Source organism: Rhinolophus sinicus, linkage group LG05 (assembly GCF_036562045.2).
Source record: "Rhinolophus sinicus isolate RSC01 linkage group LG05, ASM3656204v1, whole genome shotgun sequence".
Classification (NCBI taxonomy): domain Eukaryota; kingdom Metazoa; phylum Chordata; class Mammalia; order Chiroptera; family Rhinolophidae; genus Rhinolophus; species Rhinolophus sinicus.
Genome location: NC_133755.1, coordinates 96,543,781 through 96,567,274, shown reverse-complemented (window position 1 = coordinate 96,567,274; position 23,494 = coordinate 96,543,781). Strand labels below are relative to the sequence as shown.

At 38.7% G+C, this 23,494-nt stretch overlaps 1 long non-coding RNA gene across 2 annotated transcripts; it reads right to left on the bottom strand.

The window, feature by feature from the left end:
• Positions 1 to 4,737: 4,737 nt before the first annotated feature.
• On the bottom strand, positions 4,738 to 23,494 carry LOC141571871 (uncharacterized). Of its 2 annotated transcripts, none has more exons than XR_012496925.1 (4): positions 23,304 to 23,494; positions 15,004 to 15,064; positions 7,647 to 8,293; positions 4,738 to 6,176 (listed from the first exon to the last, which is right to left on the bottom strand). It is a non-coding gene; the product is annotated as an uncharacterized LOC141571871 (long non-coding RNA). The 2 variants fall into 2 exon arrangements; XR_012496924.1 differs by having other exon boundaries at positions 4,738 to 6,173.

Below are 23,494 nucleotides of genomic sequence, written 5' to 3'. Positions count from 1 at the left end.
ACAGAATTCCTATAATCAAGGACAAACAGAAGAAGCTACATTGAGAATAGTAGGAAGGGCGGAGTCACAAAACTGGCTGCTCCCACACCCATGTGTGGTGGTTAAAAATTGGACAGGATATCTTGGCTGTGAAGGTAGGTACCCCCTGAGGAGCAAGGGATCCCAACCCCACACCAGGATGCCCAGCCCAGGGTTCCAGTGCTGGGGACAGACGTCCCCACAACTTTCGGCTGTGAAGAACAGTAGAGACTGTGACTGAGTGAGACCAAGGACCACTGGACGGCTGCTAAAGGGCTGCCAAAGGCCCAGGCGCTCCTCTTAAAGGGCCCATGCATGGACTTACTCATTGACAGGCTCACTCACTCTGAGCTCCAGCACTGGGGCAGAAGCTCTAAAGGTGACAGAGACATACAGGGAGGATTTAAGTTGTCTGGCTTCTGGTGACAGCTGGAGGGACAGCTTTCATGCAGACAAAAGTACTGGCAGAAGACACTGCTCCTTTACTGAGCCCTCCACGCACCCAGCCTGGATGTGCAGGCAGGTGCCATATCTGAATCTTCATCAACATGGTTTGCACAGTTTGTCCCACCCTGGTGAGTCCCTGAGACCTCACCCCTCCAACTTATGGGTACCCCCAAGCCACTTCCAGTGGCTTTCCAATACAAACATCCTTTCTTGGCTCATGCTGCGGACTTTCCTAAAAATCTCTCAAAGGTTTACAAACCTCAAACAAATAGAATCTGACCTTGGCATGCCCTGTACCTCTTGCTAAGCAGCCCTAAGCCTGGCACTAGCAGCAGCCAGCCTCTTTGCAGCTTCGCCTCTCCCAGGCACCTCCAAGCCCAGCACAAGTAGCAACCATCTGCAGATCATTTTGTTGCTCATACCAAGTGGCCTGGGACAGGGCACAAGCAGAAGCTGACCTTGGCCTGCAACAGAACCCATCCTAAGAGGCCCCAAAATCAACACACCTAGTGGCCAACTTCAGACCACACCAAAGTACCACCTCCACAAATAACACACCCAAAAGGCAGACTGGGCAGGCACCAGACCCATTAAAGTGAATCCTGCATTGTACCGTCAGTCCCTGCACCACAGCTCCTCCACTGTAGTCACAGCCAATCCTCACAACCAGTCAGCCTGACGGTCAATCCCTTCAACTGGCATGCAAACAGCAAACAGGGTTCAACTGCAATAGGAGGGCACACACAACCCACAGAAGGGATACACCTGGAGCAGCTGACTTAGGTGACCAGGGAGACTACACCACTGGGCCCTACAGGATACCTAATACATGAGGCCTCTCTACCAAGATCAGAAGACATAGCAGCTCTACCTAATACACAGAAAGAAACACAAGGAGGCAGCCAAAATGTGGAGACAAACATGTCCCAAGTGAAAGAACAGAACAAACCTCCAGAAAAAGAACTAAACAAAATGGAGACAAGCAATCTACCAGATGCAGAGTTCAAAACACTGGTTATAAGGATGCTCAATGATCTCAGTGAGAACTTCAACAAAGAGACAGGAAACATAGAGATAGAAAACATAAAAAAGAATGAGTCAGAAATGAAGAATACAATAAATTGCAATAAAGAATACATTAGAGGGAATCAAGAATAGATTAGATAAAGCAGAAGATCAAACAAAGCAGCAGCTTGGAAGACAAGGTAGTGAAAAACACCCAATTGGAACAGGAAAAAAAGGAGAGAGAGAATCCAAAACAATGAGAATAGTTTAAGGGGCCTCTGGGACAACATCAAGCGTACCAAAATTCACATCATAGGGGCAACAGAAAGAAAAGAGAGAGCAAGGAATTGAAAACCTATTCAAAGAAATAATGACAGAAAACTTCACTAAACGGGTGAGGGAAACAGACATACAAGCCCAGAAAGTGCAGAGTCCCAAACAAGATGAACCCAAAGAGGCCCAAACAAAGACACATAATTAAAATGCCAAAACTTAAACACAAAGAGAGAATCTTAAAACTAGCAAGTGAAAAGCATTGAGTTACCTACAAGGGAGCTCTTGTAAGACTGTCAGCTGAATTTTCAACAGAAACTTTTCAGGCCAGAAGGGATTGGCACGAAATATTCAAAGTGATAAAAAGCAAGAACCTACAAAACCAATACTACTCTACCCAGCAAGGCTATCATTTGAATAACAAATAAAGAGCTTCCCAAACAAAGGAGTTCATCACCACCAAACCAGTATTACAAAAAATGTTAAAGGGACTTCTTTAAGAAGAAGAAAAAGATTTAAAATATGAATAAAATGGTAATAACTACATAACTATCAACAAATACTTTAAATGTAAATGGATTAAATGCTCCAATCAAATGACATATGGTGACTTGAATGGATAGCAAAACAAGACCCTTACATATACTGCCGACAAGAGACTTACTTCAGATCAAGATACACAGACTGAAAGTAAAGGGATGGAAAAAGATATTTCATGAAAATGGAAACAAACAAGCAAACAAAGCTGGGGTAGCAAAACTTACACCAGACAAAAGAGACTATTTATATCAGACAAAACTTTAAAACAAAGGCTATAATAAGAGACAAAGAAAGAAATTACATTTATGAGTGTTTATTCGAAGAAACCCAGAACACTAATTTGAAAAGACGTATGTGTCCATATATTATTCATTGCAGCATAATCTACAATAGCCAAGATACAGAAGCAACCTAAGTGTCCATCAATAGATAAACGGATAAAGGCAAAGTGGTACATATATAGAGTGGAGTATTACTCAGCCATAAAAAGAATGAAATCTTGCCATTTGCAACAACATGGATGGACCTAAAGGGTATTATGCTAAGTGAAATAAGGCACAGAGTGAAAGACAAATACCATACCAATCACTTTTGGCGATTTCACTAGTGTGCGGAATCTAAAGAAAAAAATAAATGAACTACAAGATAAACCAACTCATAGGTACAGAGAACGTTCTGACGGTTGCCAGATGGGAGGGGTATTGGGGGGATGAGGGAAAAGGGGGAAGGGATTAAGAAGTACAAATTGGTAGTTGCAGAATAGTCATGGGGATGTAAAGTTTAGCATAAGGAATATAGTCAATAATATTGTAATTGTATGGTGTCAGATGGGTACTAGATTTATCAGGAGATCTATGCTAAGTTTAATGAAGTTTTATAAATGTCTAATCACTATGTTACACACCTGAAACTAATATAATATTGTATGGCAACTGTATTTCAAAAATAAAAAAAAATTATTAAAAGAAACAAAAAGGTGGGAGATTTTAGGAGCTCTCCACCAAGATGGAAATGCCACAGTTGAGAGCCCCCAAAGTTGCATTGCTAAGACACTAATTGATTCAACAATTGCTGAGGGAGGTAACTCCTAGTAGACACTTATTTTAATGTGAGTGCAGTTTTCATTGGTGGGGAGTGACGGATAGGAGTAGGGGTGCTTCGCTAAACTAGCATGGATTTGAATTCTGTAATTTGACAGGCATTGTGTTAAATGGTCTACACTGCCTACTCATTTAACCATTCAGAATATTCTCATAAAGTAAATATTATAAACCCATTTTTCAGATGAGAAAGCTGAAACTCAAGTTTTAAGCAACTTTCCCCAAGACCAAACAATTAGTAAGTGATAGAGCCAGACAGCCTGTTTGACTCCCAAGTTGTTCTCTTTCTTACACAAGAGTGTTCACCTTTCTTTATGTTTAAGTCAGGGTGATTACCAAACTTCTAATTTATATCACAGTTCTCATCAGTGGAGACGTCAAGTTTTTTCTCTACAAGGATGCCAGAAATGTGATATGTAGCATCTAGCTAGCTTAGTAACAAGAAGAACAATTCTTGTATGCATAATATTGACACATACATTTAGAAATGCAGACATGTTTCTGAATTGAATTGAATTACATAAAAATTGACTGGAATAGACCTAACTTAATGACTTTTGAATTAAAGAATTAATTTTTAATTTTATAAACCAAAGAAACTTTTTGAAAAGGAATAAATAGCCAAGGCTGATATCTTTCCTTAAAAAGCAAGAAAGCAAACACAGAATAGAGAAATGTCATTGCCAGACAGATACTGAGCAGGGAAATGAAATTTAAGCTCCAGGTCTTCAATGATTCTTTCTAAGTCTAAGGCCACTCTCCAGAGAATGATCTGGAGGGCTCTCTGCTCTGAGCAAATCTCTTTGGAGACAGCTCTGTATCTTCCTGCTCAGCTTCTTCCCTTTCTAAAAATGTCTCAGCTTGTCTTTGAAATATTTGTGACATTAAAATGCAATTCTGTCTTCCCTTTTCTCTGAACAGCAGTCCATAATTACTCCCTCTACCACCAACCATAAACCCCTAGAATCTCTGCATGTATAATGTGCCATGCATGCGCTCAGCTGAATGTTTTTTCTACATAGAGAAAGCCTTGGGAATCTAACAGTCTTCAAGTTTCCTTAACAGAATTTTAAGCATGGTATCTCTTTTTTTCCTGCATTGAATATTGACCCCAGGCATCTTCTGTGGCTTTAAATTCTACAAAATAATTATTATTCAATTTACATTCTTAAGGTTACATGGATGCCAGTTCCTCGCAGGCATTGTGGTTGGCTTGTCCTGGGATACTTGAGTTGCCTTATCCCCATTTCCCTTGCAAACTTAGTCAAGACTTTTAAAGTTCATGATTTTTTTATTATTATTATTAGTTTCAGGTGTACAAAACAATGTAATAGTTAGACATTAACACCCCTCACAAAGTGATAAACCCCTCCCCCAATCTAAAGTTCATGATTTTTATTAGCCTTTTGGATGTTAAGTTTCATGGAATGCCTCTCACGAGATCTGAAGTTCTAAATTGTGTGCACAATCACCTGTGTCATCGGCAGAAGCAACTTTGCTTAGGGTGTTACACCACTTGGGAAAGCTCCTGATAGAAGAGAATTTATCATAATAATAATAATACAGGATGAAGTTATTTGCACAGAAATATATTACCAGATAAATACCCAGCATGGTTATCAGGGTGGATTAGCCTTGCAAGTCAGTTAAAGAAAGAAAACTACTTTGTAATAGGAAAATTATTTTTATATCTCTGATCTCACCTGCTGCATTTCCCTTCCATTCTGCTGATAATTTCATACACTTTTATGAAGAGCAATTCCAGACTCCATTATTGTTCCAAGCTCTGACATTCTCCTAGAAAATGAAAAACTGCCATAACCTTCCCTCCTGCTCATAAAGTCCTAGAAGAGGTGGATCAGACCAGAGAATCTTCTGACTTAGGGTAAATTTTTATTCTTTTACATAAATCCCTCAGGCAGGAATAAGAAAGAAGTTTCAAACCCAATTCCAAATATTTCATTTGGAATCGCTCCCTGAGAAGAACAGAGCAGCTGCCAATTAGCGTATCTGAGATCTTCTGAACAAACTCAGTAATACTTTCATTAATAAGTTGACTGAACAGAGCCCCCAGCTGTCATCTGGGTACATACCCAACAGAATAATTATAAAAATAAAATAAAAAAAGGTCAGATGATTATTTTTTAAAATGCCTTTGGAAGGCATGGAATAACCGAGCTGGAAGGGTGATAAAGTCCAACTGGTCTACCCTAGCTCTCTCATTTTACAGGTGAACAAACTAAGGCCCAAACTGGTTAGAAGAGCTGTACAAGGTCACAGAGCCAGCCCTGGTGCCCAAGTATCTTGACTTCTGATCTAGTTTCTTCTACACTGACACAAATAATCACTAATATGCTATTTCATTATTTTCATGGCTTAGAGATTTAACACAGTGATTTGTTTTCCCCAAGAGCTAATTATACCTGGTATTCACATATCAATGTTCTTTCAGATATCCACCAAAACAACTGTAATGTCACTAAAATGTAAATGTTGTGGTCCCATTTTTTTTTTCCATTTTTTTTTATCCAAAATGTTTTTATTGGGATGGTTTCCTATGCATCTTGATTCAGGAGCTTTTAGTGCTGCTTCCCTGGGAAGCGGTGTCCTTCTGTAAGCCTTGTTTTTCTCCTGTAGGCTGGCAGAGGATGGTGGAGCAGCTTGCACAGAAAACTGTCCTTTGTTCACAGGTACAGGCAGTGGTGATTTTATAGCATCCTGGGCATTTCACATCCATGCTGTAGGAACTGGGGCACTCCACCACGCACCTCTTCTTGTGTTTCCTCTTCTCTGCTGGACAGGGAAGGAAGGAGACCCTTTGTGAGAGGAATGTTCCCGTGGAGAGGTCATCACTGCCAAAAAGGTAGTGGTCGCATCTTCTTGATAAGGAAATGTTCACATCATAATCATAAGGCTTAGTCTATACACTCTCCAAAATTATCATATTAAGGAAGTGAAACTACATATTGGACCACAACAGTATCTAGTTTTCATCGTTTCATAAACTGAATTCCTATACAAGATTTCTTTGGTGAGCAACAGCAAAAAATAAAGTCTTATATTCAAGAATGTTTGAACATTCAATGTTTGAATACCAGAACAGACAAGAAGAGGCAAACAGAGGGCCATGAAAGTCTTTGGAGTAGCCATGAGTTCAGCAGTTCCTACATCAAGCTTCAGAGGAGCCCAATTTGGGGAGCCCATTTCGGGTGAACCAGGAATAAAACCAAAATGTAGATGGCTAAATCAAAGAGAAACTTCTTTCTTCAGAAAAACAATTTACAGTGTTTTGCACTACCATTAAAATCCTTTGCAAAGAAAATGGATGGCAACCAAATCAATCTCGGATGCACCCAAACTTAAATCAAAAATAGCCTTTTACCTGAATAGTCTTAAAATGGTTCTCTATCCACAGTTTCCCACACTGAGTGGCCATAGCTCCCTGCCTCCAGAAGGTCTGTGACGCGAGAGGGAAACCAACAAACCACAGTATTCACCTGACTCTCGAATACCCTTAAAAATAGCATCCTTATAAATAATACCAGCTTTTCTGCAGTAGATGAAGTATTGTACCAGTGTATTAAAAGATATGTAACATTTTATTGATAAATCTATCCTTTAAAAGAAATACATTGTAAGATGTCGTCATTTTGATGTGAATCATGTAAATGTTGACAATACGCACTGTTTATTATACATTTAGTGTTTCAAGAGATTCACTTAATTGCCTTTTTGCCTACATACATTCTGTAGTCTATTTTCAATTGCTTCTTTTAAAAAGTGATATTAAAAGAACAGTTTATGTAGAGAAACATTAGTGGATGTTACTTGTCTACCCACCCGTGGTTATGGGTGTTAGTTCAACTGCTTTGCTAGTTGCAAAGCCATATTATCAGAGCAAAAATGTATTTGTAAACTGTATGGGAACTAAAAATTAGGAATAAAACCATTTTCTTAAAAAAAGAATAGTACCAGCTTTAAATTGCAGTATTCCTAGGACACGCGAAACTCAGGTTGAGATCAAATAGGCCAATACAGAAGTGGTCTCTCTGAGCTCCTTAAATGAGCAGGAAAGTTAAGAAGGGGCTGGTGAGATACAATGTGCTAGGTCTAAATTTGCCCAAACTAGAAGGAAACATCAATTTGGACTCCAGGTTTAAAAGTAAAGGGGTTATTTCAGGGGGTATCTTACCTCAGCATGCTATAATAAAAACATCATGGACTGTGGAGCTTATTATATAACACCAGAAATGTATTTCTCACCATTCTGGAGGCTGGAAGTCCAAGGTCAGGGTGCCAGCATAACTGAGTTCCGGTGAGCCTCTCTTCCGGGTTGCAGACTGGTGAATTCTCCTTGTATCCTCACACGGCAGAGAGCAGAGAGGGACAAAAACCCTCTTATAAGGGTACTAACCTCATTCATAAGGGTTCTGCCCACATAACCTCATCTAATCCTAATTACCTCCCAGAGACCCCACCTCCTAATAATATCATATGGAGGGTAGAGTTTCAACATATGAATTTTCAGGGACACACACATTCAGTCCATAACAGGGAGTATTCACTCAATTATGCCTATATAATATGAAGTTTAACGTAATTCAAATGAACTTAACCTTATTAGCCATTTGAGTTCTTCGAGGAAAAGGGGAAATCTCAGCAATTAAATTATCACTCTTCAGGAAGTGAATGTACTATTTAATATTTCTTTGGATTTCCTTAAATTTCTGTTTGTACTCTGTAGTCCAATCCAGATACATCCTTATTGGCCACTTACATCTTTCTGATACTTCAGACATTGCCATCGTCTGCTCCGATTTTGAAATGCTCTTGTTTGTACATGTCAGCATAGACAGGATTCTTTATCAATAGAAGTTTTTCTTTGTTTTTTGTTTAATGCATTTGTACCTCTGGGACAGAAATTCCAAAGTATTCTATGAATACCATAGAAAACTAATAAAATTAAAATATAATATCGCTATTATATTACCAAAACCTAGAGAAAGGAAATATGTGGTATAAAATTTCAACCATTTTATCATGACATATATTTTTAGATTAAAAAATTATATCTGTGACTTCTAATAGTTTCCAATTACCTTTGATGACAGACTTCAGAGACTGAATCAATTGGATTTTAGTAGTAGTAGGTACTGTGATGCTGTGTTAATAGAAACAATAAAGTGGTCCCTTCTTTTAACAACATCCTCTCCTTTTAACTTAGTGCCAAATAAACACAACTCCTAGAATAAAGATTTAACAGGAAAAAAAGGGAAAACGTCCCAACAAATAATAGTAGCAGCACTTAAAGCACATGAAGAATTAAGATACACCTCTGCCACCAGATCAGTAATGAATAAATAGGGCCCACTAATTTTTACTGTGCTTGCAATAAAACAGACCACACAGGCCTTCTCTCCTGGAATCTGTAAGTAGTACTTTAAAATCCCTACATGGCTTTAGCACCTGTAATGACTTAGGATGTTCAGGGATGTCTAGAGAAAAAGGTACTCAGCATTTTCTAACACACACAGTTAAAAATAATTTCCTGACTGTTAGCTACTGTGACCCAGAGAACAGCTTCAGGCCCAAACACCAGGGGTATTATTCTCTACTCACCTATTATCTACATTAGCTTTTTTTTAATGTGACTCATCAATTACCTCTATATAAATTCATCCTCCAGCCCTAATGATTGATATAAATGTTCCCCATCCACGATAACATAATTTACAGTACTAACTTCATTTCATCTACAATTCTGCATAGGTTTTCAACTTGTACTAAGATCCCACATCACTTTAATTTTTCATATTGAATTCATTGCAAGAGCTGCACCCCGGGATCCCCTCACATGACATCTCATTTTCAGGACAATCTGTAAACACTGTGGCAATCTGTAAGCCAACGTGATAGGAGGCTATGTTTATAGAGACCCCAAGGAACTGCTACTGCTGAAGGGAGACTCTCTCTTACTGTGTTGCTGCCCCCACATTTGTGACAGTTCCTGCTAGTGGCTTGTTCTGACTGATGCTAGGACCGAGCTAACTCAGATATGTATGGCAGAAATCACTTTTGGGTAGAGGCTTAGATAGTTGCACAACCTTTAGTTCTCTGGGAACAAGGCAGGATCAGGATGTTTATACACAGGCAGAAAATCCCCAGTCCCCCTTCCCAGTCCCAAAATTCCCACTGTCATTATGCTATGCAGTTGTGTCTGTGTTATGGTGGAAATCCGACAGTTAAGAATTTCAGGGGAGTCCCACAGATTCTGTGCATTTGCAACTTTTTCCCCTATAGCCCAATGCTAAACCTGATGGTATGAAAAACATTCACTCCTTTAAAAATTGTTATTTGAATCTAGGACCTATGTCATGGAAAAAGCTACTTTAATCACCGGGAGGCACATGTATGACATATTTAAGTGGGCATGAAACAGTTAAACAACAAAAGCCTGTCAAAGCAGTCAGTGATCAGCTTCTAACCGAGGACTACTGATGTCATGGGGGGTCGCTGATAGCAAAACACAGGAAGTAACAATAAAGTAAATGACTACTGAGTAGTGGGGGGACAGTTTTTTAAGTAGTGCTCAGCCTGAACTTTGTTCTATTTCCCACCCCTAGAATCCAAGAGAATCTTCAAATCCTCTCCCCTGCTACTGCAAAGGAAAGATATTTACTTCTAAGCAGCTATAGAATAATAAACAAGTACCAAATGGGAGGCTAATCGTATTTCTAGCATGAACATGAATCCATGTAATAGGAGATAGGAAGCTAATAGCTCAAGCCATGAAAACCAGTACATAAGGAGTTTGGACTTCAAATGCACAACTTTGTTGTGGCAGATAGAATAAGAATTCTCCATAATTCGTATATCAGCCCTGACACAAATTAAGTGACCAGTCCTATGTGGGCCACAGTAAGATGGAATGCATTCACCTGGGACATGGATCAATGGGACACCAGGTGATAATAGAAAAAACAAGTGTCTGGACCTGAACCTGGGCAGAGACATTTTCCTAGCCACGTCTGCTGCTTCCCAGGGATGTGGTGAGAATTCGAGAGAGAACACAGAGCTACAATATCATTATTTCCAACTATCGCTCAGAATTTGTTTTTTCTATAGTTGTGCTTAATTTAACAATTTAGTAAACACATCTATTTCATTCTATTATAAGTGTTTAATTGTTAATTATTTTTTCTTTATAAAGAATCTTCATAAATATCTTCAACAATTCCATGTGACTATTTTTAAAGAAAGGAAACTCTACCAAGATGTCCCAAATTAGGTTTTCAAACAAGACTTTAATGTCCAGGTAAGCATATTAAACAAAATGATGTGTGACCTAGGCCTAGCTCTGTGTGGCTACATCTTGCATTTTACCTTTATGCTGAGGACATAATATTATCTCATATATTACAGTTGTGTGAACTATGCTGTCTGACCAAACTGAACCTTCAAAAATGACTAGCATTTTGCATTTCATGTAAAGAAACATGACATTACCTAAGCCTATTACTCTTACCCACCAGTGAAAACTGCTACATTATCCATTGTAGAAACACAGCCAAATGTATAATTCAATTTTCCTCCCTTCAGCAGAAGGAAATCCTCTCTGAAAAGAAAATGCTTTCTCCACTTTTTAAAAACTTTTTACGTGGAAATATTATCAAACTTACACAAGTATTGCAAGAATAAAACAACTTCTGTGAATATGAACTTCTGTGAATATGTATATATATATGTATATATGTATGTATGTGTGTGTGTGTGTATATATATATATATACACACACACAGATTCTCGACTATATCACATTAGTTCACTTCCTTCCTCCCTCTCTCCCTCTCTCTCTCCTGAACTACTTGAGAATAAGTTGCACACACCACACCCCTTTATCACACATATTACGATGACCAAATCACAAAACTTAACATCAATGCAATACTATTTTCTAATATATTGACCATATTTAAATTTCACCAATTTCACCAATAAACCCTTATAGGAACGTTTTCTTTGCTCTAATACACCATCATAAATTTCATTTGGTTGCCTTTCTCTCTAGTCTTCTTTAATCTAAAACAGTTCCTTGGCCATTCTTTATGTTTCACAACTCTGATATTTTTGAAGCATACAAACAGACTGCTTGTTTTGTGAAACATCCCTAAGTTGGGTTTATATGATGTTTCCTTGTGATCAAGTTCAGCTTATGCATGTTCTGTAAGATGTCAAAGTGCCCAGTGACAACATAGGGACTTCCTCTCAGGGCATGCCGTCAGGGGCACATGGAACTGGTGAAGACATGGGGATTCAGTAGCAATGCCATCCCACTGTCCAAGGCAAAAAGAATGTTTTAGTATAAATGCTTCCTCTATTAACTAAACAGGAAAACAGCTGAAATCTTTTGTTATACTTTGGCTGAAAGCCATTTATATTATGCACTGTTTTACTTGCATATTTGTGCTTTAGAATTTTTAATTTATAATTAAGAATGAAAAGTTTTTGCCTGATGTCCAAGAAATTTCTGGCATCAAAAATCAAGTAGAAGTACTGGTTAGAGGGAAGGAATACTTTTTATGTTTCAGAGTCTTATTAAATGTCTTGCTCACTCTAATCTAAACATACTATTTTAAGGTAATACATATCAGGCTTTCAGTGACAAAGAACAATGGTCTTACTTGCCATTTCACTCATTTGTTCATTGCTTAATCATTCTTTCCTTTATTTCTTCTTTCTGTCTTTCTGTTGTGCTTTCCTTTCTATCCTTATACTTGTATTCCTTCATTCCTTCCTTCTTTGGACAATCATTTAATCTACTCTTGTATTCCTGTGCTCCAAAGTCCTGATGGTTAGATGCCAGAAAACAGTGATACTTCTCAAAAATCAGCGCCCTCTCTTTCTCTTGTACCACTACCCTTGACCTGGACATAAAACCCCTCCTTAGGTACTAGATGACTGGAAACACACACACACACACTTAAAAATCATCTAATTCATTCTTTCATTATTCACCTAAATAGTTGCAAATTGGTAAGTAGGTATTTTCTCTTTTCTTTTACAGAACTCTTATGTGGCAAGTTGTCCACTGCCAATTAGAAGACTTTCAGAGAATCAGCTCAAAATCTCTTCATTGCTTGTCACTGAACGAGCCTATTAACTTGCCCCAACCTCCCATTATTCAACCAACTCTACACCATCCATTATTTCAGAAAACTTGATGTCAGGAATTAAATGAAACAAAATATGTAAAGGCACATTATAAACTATAAAAAGCTAAACAAATATAAACTATTGTTCTCATTATACTTCTTAACAAAATGTTTTCCTTTGAGTTTGCTGAAGGCTCAAACTAATATGCATGCTTATGCACCGATTCTGAAGACACCAATCGGACAAAAAGATATAGTGTCTCAACTGGAATGTCAAAATTTCAAGATACTAAAAGTATATTAGATTTCCTCTATGTGTATCCTAGGAGCCCTACCTCTGAAAATGAAAATTTGGTTAGCTCAGTGATCTATTTAAAGATTTGGTTACTTCAGAGAAAAGGAAGAAGAAAATGAAAAAGAGCATTTTATGTGTCTATACCTGTCTATCTTTATATATAGATTATATATGTATATGTATATACGTGTATGTAATGTATTAATATACATATTATATATACGTATATACATATATATGAGGGAGAAGGAGAGTGAGAGAGGAACTGAGGGAGAAAGAGCTTGTCTTGGCTTCACTTATTAAATCTCCCTCAAAAAGAAGAAGATGATGATGATGAAGATCACTGTAAGACAGAATAGCCAGGTCTGGCAGTCTGACTAAGTACGCACTGAAGAATTCTTCTATAAGGAACCCAACTTTAATGCTGCTTCTACTGTACACCTGATGAGCCAGTGTCTTTTGATGAATTTTAAGTGTTAAGTTGCTTGTTTTTCTTCCCTAAACAAAGAGCCAAATGCATCGCCTGTGCTTTGCTTTCTTTAATGCCACTATTGTTCAGGGATTCTCTCAGCCAGCTAGGGGAATAGCATGTGGGTACTGAATACAAAGAGGCAGCAGGTTCCAAATGCAGCCTCCAAAAGACGAGGCTGTCCCTGCACCCTGCATGGGATGGAATGAAACTGTGTTTTGTCCAAAATTAAAAAGCCTGACCTGCGGGTCCTTAGAGGAGAAAAAGATTTCCTACGAGGTGACATCTGGATTCTCTCCTTGCTTCTGCTACTACTGCTGTGTTTACCACCATTCTCTATATTCCCATTTCTTTGCTGCAACTGTCAAAATTTAAGTTTGAAAATATTTTATCCAGCCCTCTTGTTCTAAATAATTCCGGTAAAAGGAAAGCTTATGATTTCTCAAACGGATGTGTTTTAAAAGGGTTTAGAGGCACCACCCTTTCTTCCAGAAATTTTAATAAGCATATAGAAATAGCCAGCTGGCTAATCCAGGGAATATCCCTCCTCCCTACTCATTTTATAGAAAGATCCTGTGGTCAGGAAATATAAAGCTTTCAACACATTGACCACAGCTAGGATTATAGCCTCATATGGTAGAGCTTTTTCCCACTGTCTTTTTCTGGGTGTTGGCAACATCCAGCCGTCCTCTCATCGCTGTCAAAGTCACCTTCACCCTTCACTCACCGGGGAGAACTTCAAGATGGACTGCACTAATGAGCGAGTCTGGGATTGAGACATTACATGTAAATCCATCAGTGTGATTAAACTTAACATGCACACTGTGTGTGCTTGGTACTTTCAAAGAGCCTGGCTATTAAATGGCTTCATATTTTTATACCTTTTGGCACCCTCATAAAAGGACTTAAGAAAACAGAATTTTTCCTCCACTGCTACAGATGGACTAAGGCTAAGAAGCTATTCAGTAATTTGAAACGTCTCAGGTTCATTGATAAATCAAGTTGGTAGCTTTGAAAAATATTTTTAAATGTATAAAAACATATATTAGTAAGGTTATATGTGTATGTAAAAGCAGATATATGGCGCAAAAGCTATTAAGTTTTAAATAAAGTAAAACCTCATTAATTCAGACTCTCTTAAATCAGAATTTCTGCTCTAACAGAGGTCTGGCTGGGAAGTTTGCCTTTGCCCTATCAATGGAGAAAAGACTTGCTGAAGAATTTACTAATGTAAATAAAGATTACAGGGAGAGTACATAAACTGTTTAAGAGAATACATTGTTTTTAGTATCCTCAAGCATTTAGGAGTACCCATTTACATAAAAATAATTGAGAATATAATTACAAAGCAATCTCATGTATTAATCAAAGTTAGCACTCTAAGGACTTCTAAAAAGAATTTTTAATTATTGTATAAGTCCACTTCTACATACTTGAAAGAGGTAAAGTTGTACCCTTTCTAAAGATTGTATAGTTCAAACTTCTCACAAATGTATGCACATCTGTGTCTAGTTGATGTAAATTAATAAGCTGTTAAAATATATATCGTGTTTTTATATATGAATATGCTATAATAGATTTCTTGTTTTTGCATTTCAAGTACTGTAACAAAACTTAGTATTTCTGTGGTACATATGGGTACATACGTGCATTCATAATGTTAAGAATGGCAGTAGGGAATGGTAGAATGAACATACACTTACCTGCTCTGCCACTTTCCTGCAAGGTGAGCTTGGGTCTCAACTGGAGCCTAGGTTTCCTCACCTGTAAAATCAAGAGAGGTGCTTTAGTACCCATCTTACATCTCAAACTTGTTGCAAGGATCAAATTAAATGATGTTACTTAATGAAAGTACTTCATAAAGTGAAATGCACAGTTTGGAATTATTTTATCCAAATAATGGATACTTTTATTTAAAAGGAAATGTTGATGACACACACCATATTAAAATAGCCAGATAAAAATTCCAAGTTCATTATTACCTGTAAACGATATTACATGTCCTAGCTTGGGTTGAAACTAGAATAAAGGAAGCTGAAGCAATCTGTAAATACCTACCTATTCATTCTGTTTTTCATCTAGACTGTAGCATTAGGGGTTGAAACTGGAGAGTATTTTAGCAATTTGCAGAAACCTTTAAAATTTAAAAAATCTGAGCTTCATGTGTGAGTTAAATGAGATCTAAATGAAATTCTGACAAATGTACAGGGTTTAGGAAACACAGACTGAGCCAATCCAAAGGGCAGATAAACAGAGTGCCCACACCAGGAGCCCTTGCAGCCTGGTTCATCTTTCCTAACGCAGCCAAACCTAGCATAATGTCTAGAACATACGAAGCGCTCAACAATTAGTGGTACTGAGATGCCTCTTGGCCAGCTATCAGGTAACCCTATACAGATTCACAAATCCAGAATCAACATACTTGCCTACAAGGATAAGATTATAAATTTCACAAGGTAAAGAAAGAACAGGTCTGTCTTGTTCCTGATGTATCTCCAGATTCTACTCATGTATCCTCAGTAACTGCTCAGTAAGAATCTGTTGACTGAATGAGCAACTACTATAAGACACATTTTGTGTAAGTTGATTAAAACATGGTCTTTAAACTTAAAGCTTATAAGATGAGGTTCCCAGAGAGAGACTTTTATAATAGGACAATGGGTAAGTGCCATGTCATGAAGAAAGTGCTCTGAGAACATAAAGCATTGATTTTTTACCCTAGTTGTACGTTAGAATCACCAGAATCAATACCCATGTCTGCAATCAAATAAATCAGAGGATGGGGCTTGGACATCAGTATGTGTTTAAACTCTCTCTAGCCAGGGTTGAGAATCATGGGAAGAGAACTTTAAAAGAGTTATTAGAACAGGAGGTAAAGGAGTTAGGAAAGGACTTTTTCCCAGATGAGGTGATGTTTACACTGAGCCTGTTTATCCCTATGATCCATCGGCCCAATTTCCAACAGTGCCCTTCTCCAGGGACTATGAAGACCAGTTCCTCCCACTTACTGCTCTTCCAGACACTTTGAAGTTCTAAATCCCAAGGATTTAAAGGGGCCTCAGAGAATCTTAACATTCCGAAATCACACATCATTAGAGAGTAAGTCTCAATCTCTCGATCTGGAGCAAGGCTGGAAGAAAAGGGAGAACAAGGACCTTGTGATTCTCGATAAACTTCCTTATTTTGTTCAGTTTTCTTCACTTTGGGATCTCTTCACATGTAGTCATACCCAAGGGCACGTGGCTCATGATTTAATGAGGACTGTCATGATCTAAGAAGTCAACATACTATCTTTATCTGCCATAAGTTTCAATCATGATCACACTTAGTTATGTTAACTTATACTTACTTTTATTTATAATAAGTAAACAACCTGGTACACCATATAAGGAAGGAAACTAATGGAGGTCTTTACCTTATTATCCTGACTGTCCAATCTCAACTAAGTTGCCGGAACAGTTTTCACCCTATTCTTATAACTAATGCCAAAAATTGTGATACCAAAAAGTAGTCAATGTAATGGGATCAGATTTTTTTTTAAGGCCTTTTCTTCAAAACTACTGAAAGATATGCAGAAAAAAATTCAACTCCAGTATCTGGAATAAAAACCAAAGGCCTAAGCTCTTATGTAGAAGAAGAAGAGGATTAGAACTAAAGTTGTAATTGCATTTCTATCAGGAGCTACATGCATAAGGTTGGGCGAGCCATTTTCTAAGCATCTCTAAAACGAAGTGGTCAGATTGATGATGTTAAAAGAATCTTTTCCATGCTAACATTCTGTCCTATTTTAAATTCCAGCCTAATAACAATAGTTTCCAAATGCATCCAAGGCAGGCAAGAGAATATCCTGAGGTAAGAAAAAGCCTAGCCTCCTCCTAGTGCTTTCAACCTTTGTTTACAGATTCCAACATTAAAAATCATTTGAAGTTTGATCTCATCACCACCACCTTTGGATATATACACACATTTACATATGTGTATACATATACATATATACATACGTTTGTATACATATGTGTGTATATATATACATACTTGCGTACATATATACATAACACATATATGTAATGAAGTCTGACAATCAAGTTCGCGAACTCATCCTAGAAAAAGTGCTACATACCTCATTGCTGAATATTACTACGGTCACCTTTGAAGTACTCCCCTTAGGAAGCTATGCACTGACACCAGCACCTAGTTCACCCTTCAAAGCAATTTTGGAACTCTTTTTCTGGAATGGCCATCAGAGCTGTCTTCGTTAATACTGAATGTCCTGAATGTGATCCTTGATGTCCTGAATGTGATCAAAATGCCTTCCTTTCAATATTTCCTTTATCTTTAGGTAAAGAAAGAAGTCATTGGGGGCCAGATCAGGTGAGTAGGGAGGGTGTTCCAGACAGTTACTTTTTTACTGGCTAAAAACACCTTCATAGACAGTGCCGTGTGAGATGGTACATTATCGTTATGCAAGAGCTATAAATGGTTGGTGAAAAGTTCAGGTCATCTAACTTTTTCACGTAGCCTTTCAGCACTTCCAAATAGTAAACTTGGTTACCTGTTTGTCCAGTTGGTACAAACTCATAATGAATAATCTCTCTGATACCAAAAAAGGTTATCAACATCGTTTTGAATCTTGATTTAGACTGACAAAACTTTTTGGTTGTGGAGAACTGGCTGACTTCCATTGTGCACTTTGACACTTTGTTTCAGGGTCGTATTGGTACACCCATGTTTCATCACCAGTGATAACATGGCCCAAAACATCATCTTGCCTCTCCAAAAGGTCTTGGCAAACTTTGACTCTCCTTTGCTTTTGTTCCTCGGTGAGCTCCTTCAGGACCATTTTGACACACACCTTTCTCATACCAAGATTTTCAGATAAGATTTTCCTGTTTCTCTATCGATGTTTACTTGGTCTGCTTTGCTTCTCACAATCAGTTGATGATTTTGACACACAATTCAAGAATTTTTGCAATGTTTTTGTCAGTTCTGCTCGTTACTGGCTGCCCTGACCTCTCTTCATCAGTGACGCGTTCTCTCCCCTCAGAAAAACATTTAATATATTTGTACACTGCCCTTTTCTTCATGGCATTATCCCCATAAACTTGTACTAACATGTCCCTGATTTCACTTCCACTCTTGCCAAGTTTAACAAGAAATCTAATGTTTGTTCATTGTTCTAACTCAAGCTCAGACATTCTCGCGAAAACCACACCACAACAATAATGAACGCCACTCAGGAAGACACCGCCACATGTCGACACGAACATAGCTGTTAGACACTGATATACCAAGGTTATGAAACCTTACCAAGCTGTTTGTACAGGGCTGCCAATGTAAGTGCATGGTGGCAAGTTCACGAACTTAAGTGCCAGACCTCATGTGTGTATGTACTCGTATATGTATATGTTTATGAGCACAGGCAGCCCATATGGACCTTATTGGTCTCTAGAAACTTTTTCTTACACAGATACTGCTTATCTAAATGAAAGAGCCCTAGCTCATGTGTTCTAGTTCTTTGTGTAAGTAAGGCTATACATGGATAAAATGAAAGGGATACTAGGTAGTAGAAGACAACATACAAAATGTAGTTATCATTACTGTTTTAGGTCTCATGATACTATAAATCAAGGAATAAAAAGGATACATGAATAGAATGACAGGACAGGTCAGTCCTAAAGACAGTTATACCTCCAGGCCCACCATCAATGGATCCAACAAGTGTATTTAATTCAACTATACACTTACAGACCTAACAGAGCCTGAAAGAATTCATGCCCACTACTGCCTGTGTAAACTCAAAAAAGTTACTTCTAGGGAAGCATAAACTCCTCCCTCTATCCCTATATTTTTCATAGGCCCTTCGTTCATATTGAGATTTTGGATATTACCTATAGGACCCCTAAAACCTTTGCTATCTGCCCTTTTCAGCCAGGTGCTTAAGGAACCAAAAATTTGTCAAGGAACCATTTGGACAGAAAAGGAATTTAACATGCATTTGATCAGCATCATGAATTATATTATTAACCAACCCAGGGTATGAATGATGGCAGGTCCAAAGGAGAATTAAAACCACCCAAATCTTCCCCATAGCTGAGAAGGGCCACAAAGGACCTAAGTGATTATAAGGTTAGATATTACATTTTCAAGTTCCCATCTGGAGGCATGTTTGTTTCTTGCTGTGTAAGTTTGCTCCTGAGTTCTTCAATGGTCTGTTTTGAAAGGGTGAGACTGACTGAAACAAATGCCTCTGTCTAAAGACTTAAAAAAAAAAAATCAGTGAAAACAATATAGGGATATAAATGTCTGTGCCCACAGCCAAGATAAAAAATGCAAAGTCTGGGCCACCTTGCCTTTAATTTTCTAACTGCTGTTTTGTAAGGCTGTGTCATGCTTCTCAGTTCAAACACGCTTTGGCTCTTTATTATTCATGGACCTTTTTCTCAGTCAGTGGTGTTGAATAATAAAACAGCCCAGGATCAAATGGGCCAATTCTCCACGCCTGACACCAACTGCTACTGTTCGCTGGGCTCTGCCAAGCGTTGCCTCTGATAATGAGTGGGATTTGGTTAAACAGTAAATTAATGAATAATGAAATATCCAGGTTGATCAGTTAGAGAGCACGCTTGCTTTGCCCTGGGCTAAACGCTTGGGGCAGAAATTACTCTCAATCGGCACTTGCCTGGCTGCTGGTCTGGATAACTATTTTACAGCCTATTGCTTGACAGAATGCTGGGGAGGGGGGAAAACAGTGGGGAAGAGAAAAGGAAGAAGGACAGACTTATTAACAGCAAAAAAGAGAGAGAGAGGAAGAATAACCTAGTTATCATCTTGTAGGTTTCTAAACTGCATGTGTAAGAACAAAGTCACAAATATGATCTAGAGCAGTCAGAGTTCCAAAATTCCCAACACATGTTTAATATCAAGGAGAAATGATGAATGAAAACAGTCTTCTGCCCGTGCCTATGCACATATGTGATTAAAGGTAGAACAATTCAACTGCAAATTCGTATTTTTGTGTAGACTTTAGAATGATGACATTCAGGTAAGTCATCCAGTGTCCAGCGAACAGGAAAACTCTGCCCTCATTTTAAGGTCTCATGCTCTGGTTCTTAGACACACCTCCTTCTACAAATTTGAGAACATTAAAAATAGGATGGCTTTCCAAATGACCTCCATTAGAAAAAAGTTTCATTGCCACTGAGATTCTAGGGAAAAGAGAGAGAGACAGAGACATAGATATAGATATAGTTCGTCACTTTTCAACTTTAACTTCACCCAAGAGCTCCAAACTGTTACGTAGTTTTACACGTGCATCTGTAACAGGTTTGCTCATTTAAGATCAGGTGCATGTCCTCTACAAGAAACAAGCTTTGGATCATAAAATATCCACAGCAGAGTGCAAGAAGGACAACATACACTAAGGAAATATGTTATTTCACTCTTGACACTTGTTTTGGAAATAAATTTATCTACTTGCTTATCTCCGAAATATCTTATTCTTTCAGAAGTTTGACCCTTTCAAGTGGCTTCAAGACTGGTGAGTTTCACAGTTTTACACACTGAAAACTGAAACACTTTTCAATAAATTAACGTATGGTGGGTGTCTGTGTTTTGGCATGTTATTTTGGTTTCATTTGATTTTAGTTTGTTCTTAGGTGGAAGAGAAAGGAGAGTCTTCGCAAAAGTGGTGGGAGAGTAAGAACGTACTCAGGAAAGCAATTTAACAGGCATCACAGCTGGAAGTAAATTCAGAACAAGGCTTGAGTGACATGGACATTATCTTCTTTTCCTGGTATAGAGGTGGCAAATGATAAGATCGTTAAAAAACAACAACAACAACAAAAATAAAAAGAAAAAGAAAATAAAAAAAAACTGCCCACAGACAAATACAGAAAGGAATAATATGAATTACCTATAGCTTCAGCGCACATGATTACCACCCTCAACTCCCCAGGGCCTGCAGAGCAGCAAGGCCTAGCGGCTGTTCTTCCCCTAGTTTCATCTTGCAAAGCAGCGTCATAGACGAAGTTCTTACCTCTCCACACTGGCACCCAAACAAACCTCTCTCCCCCAAGAAAAACTAGAAAGCTCTAATTGTCTCTATTACTTTCAGACATTAGCCACCAAACACAGATGTTCACTATTGAGAATTAAAGGAAGGGGGAAAAGGTCACAGGAACCCAGATGAGCTGATCCTTCTTTGAATTATTTGGCCCTATTGTCTTTAATGGCCCTTATCTTTGAAGAGGAAAAGAATCTTTAGATTGAACATAAAAGTGCATCATTCAATGGGCCCATTTTGTTGATAGGGCTCATGCCTGAGCCCCCTTCCCTCCTATAAACAGCGAAAGAGAATTATGGAAAACAACTTATAAAAAGAGTACACTGTGCTTCTGCCTCAAATCTGGGACATTTCCTATCTTTAAGAATCTCTGGCCAAAAGAATTCTATCTTAATAGCAAGAGTTCTAATACCTAAGAAATGAAAAAAGTTTTTTCTTCATTCCTTAACACAATGGGACTCTCATGACAAAGAAAACTCACATTGGTAAATGTTGTTTTGTTGTGGTTACTTTTTGTTTAGTCCAGGTATTGGGAAGTTCCCATATTGTGATATATTACCATCGTGTGTGTGTGTGTGTGTGTGTGTGTGTGTGTGTGTGTGTGTAAATAGACCTAACTACAACCCCCAACCAAAAAAGATCTCTCACCTAGTTTCCTGGTAGAATCACTTATCTAGGAGGATAACACATACATAAAATTCGTCCTGGTTCAAGATTGCACTGGCACTTTTGGGGATGGAGGGAATGGCTAATGAAGCACTGAGGTTTGGTTTGGTTTTATGCTTGTTTACTTTAGACTGACTGGGATTTTCCCAGCTATTTAGTACAATCCCAAACCCTCCCTGCTCCTCTCCAAACCTAGAATGGTTGAGTTTAGCAGTAAAATCCACTGCTGTGTATAATCTAAAATCCTACTTCCTTGGAAATTCAGATTACAGTTGCACTCACTTTGCCCTTCCACATAATCAGGTGTTTCCTACCCTGTTTCCCCGAAAATAAGACCTAGCCAGACAATCAGCTCTAATGCGTCTTTTGGAGCAAAAATTAATATAAGACCAGGTCTTATGTAAGAACCGGTATTATATTATTATATATAATATTATATTGTATCTGGTCTTATATAAGACCCTGTCTCACAATAAAATAAGATGGGGTTTTATACTAATTTTTGCTCCAAAAGACGTATTAGAGCTGATTGCCTGCTAGGTCTTATTTTCAGGGACACAAGGTAGTTGCCTATCTCTAATTGCACAAATGGACTTGGGTTCTAGTGTAGGACCCAATAGTTCACACGGTGAGCGCTAGAACTCACTGCGTTGACCTGATCCTCCACTTCAGTCTACAGAGTATGATTTGGGTCGTTTCCACCCCAGAAAGATCTGCATGCCCGGTCTCTGTCAAGCTACCCTTCCCACGTCTCTGTATCCCACTACTCGTGTGCCAGCTTCTTTTCTCCAGCCATTTGATAAATGTACAGGTCAGGACATTTGGCTATTATGCAGAAGGCAGACTCTGACCTCCCCAAAATATTCTACACGTATATGCCCTGGCCATGCCCTCCTCCAGTTCAGTGCGTTAGCTAATGACATCTGACAGCCACATCCTTGAAATGTTTGCTAATATCTCCCCGAGCAGGCACGTCCAGGACGTTAACTGGTGGTCGAGTCACAGATGACTGCCAGAGCTGCCCTCCGTGCGGCCGGGGCAAGTCACGCTTTCCTAACTCCACTGGCTATTATGCTGCTTAAAAATTTAAGAACATTTTTATGCAGAGGCCTCTCCCGGCAGCAGGTGTGACCCCTGCTTGGGTTTAGACGCCTATCGCCTGAGTACAGCTCCAGAAGGGTGCAGCCCTGCGGAGAGAAGAGAAAGAGCGAAAAGAGCCAGGGCGGACAGGAACCAATAAATTTCCAACAAGCGGGCAAAAAGTCGAGGCCTGACCTTGCTAGCTTCTGACCAGCGTAGAACGTGCTGAACTCGTGTGTCAAACCTGTTCCCTCAGTCTGAGCATAAACAGCTCGCCCACGCGGCAGTCGTTTGCGAACTCTGCGCCTTGACCCCTAGAGCGCACAGCACACACCCTGCAGCGAGGGTGGGCCGCGCCCTGGGTTATCGCGGGGGCTGGAGTTACG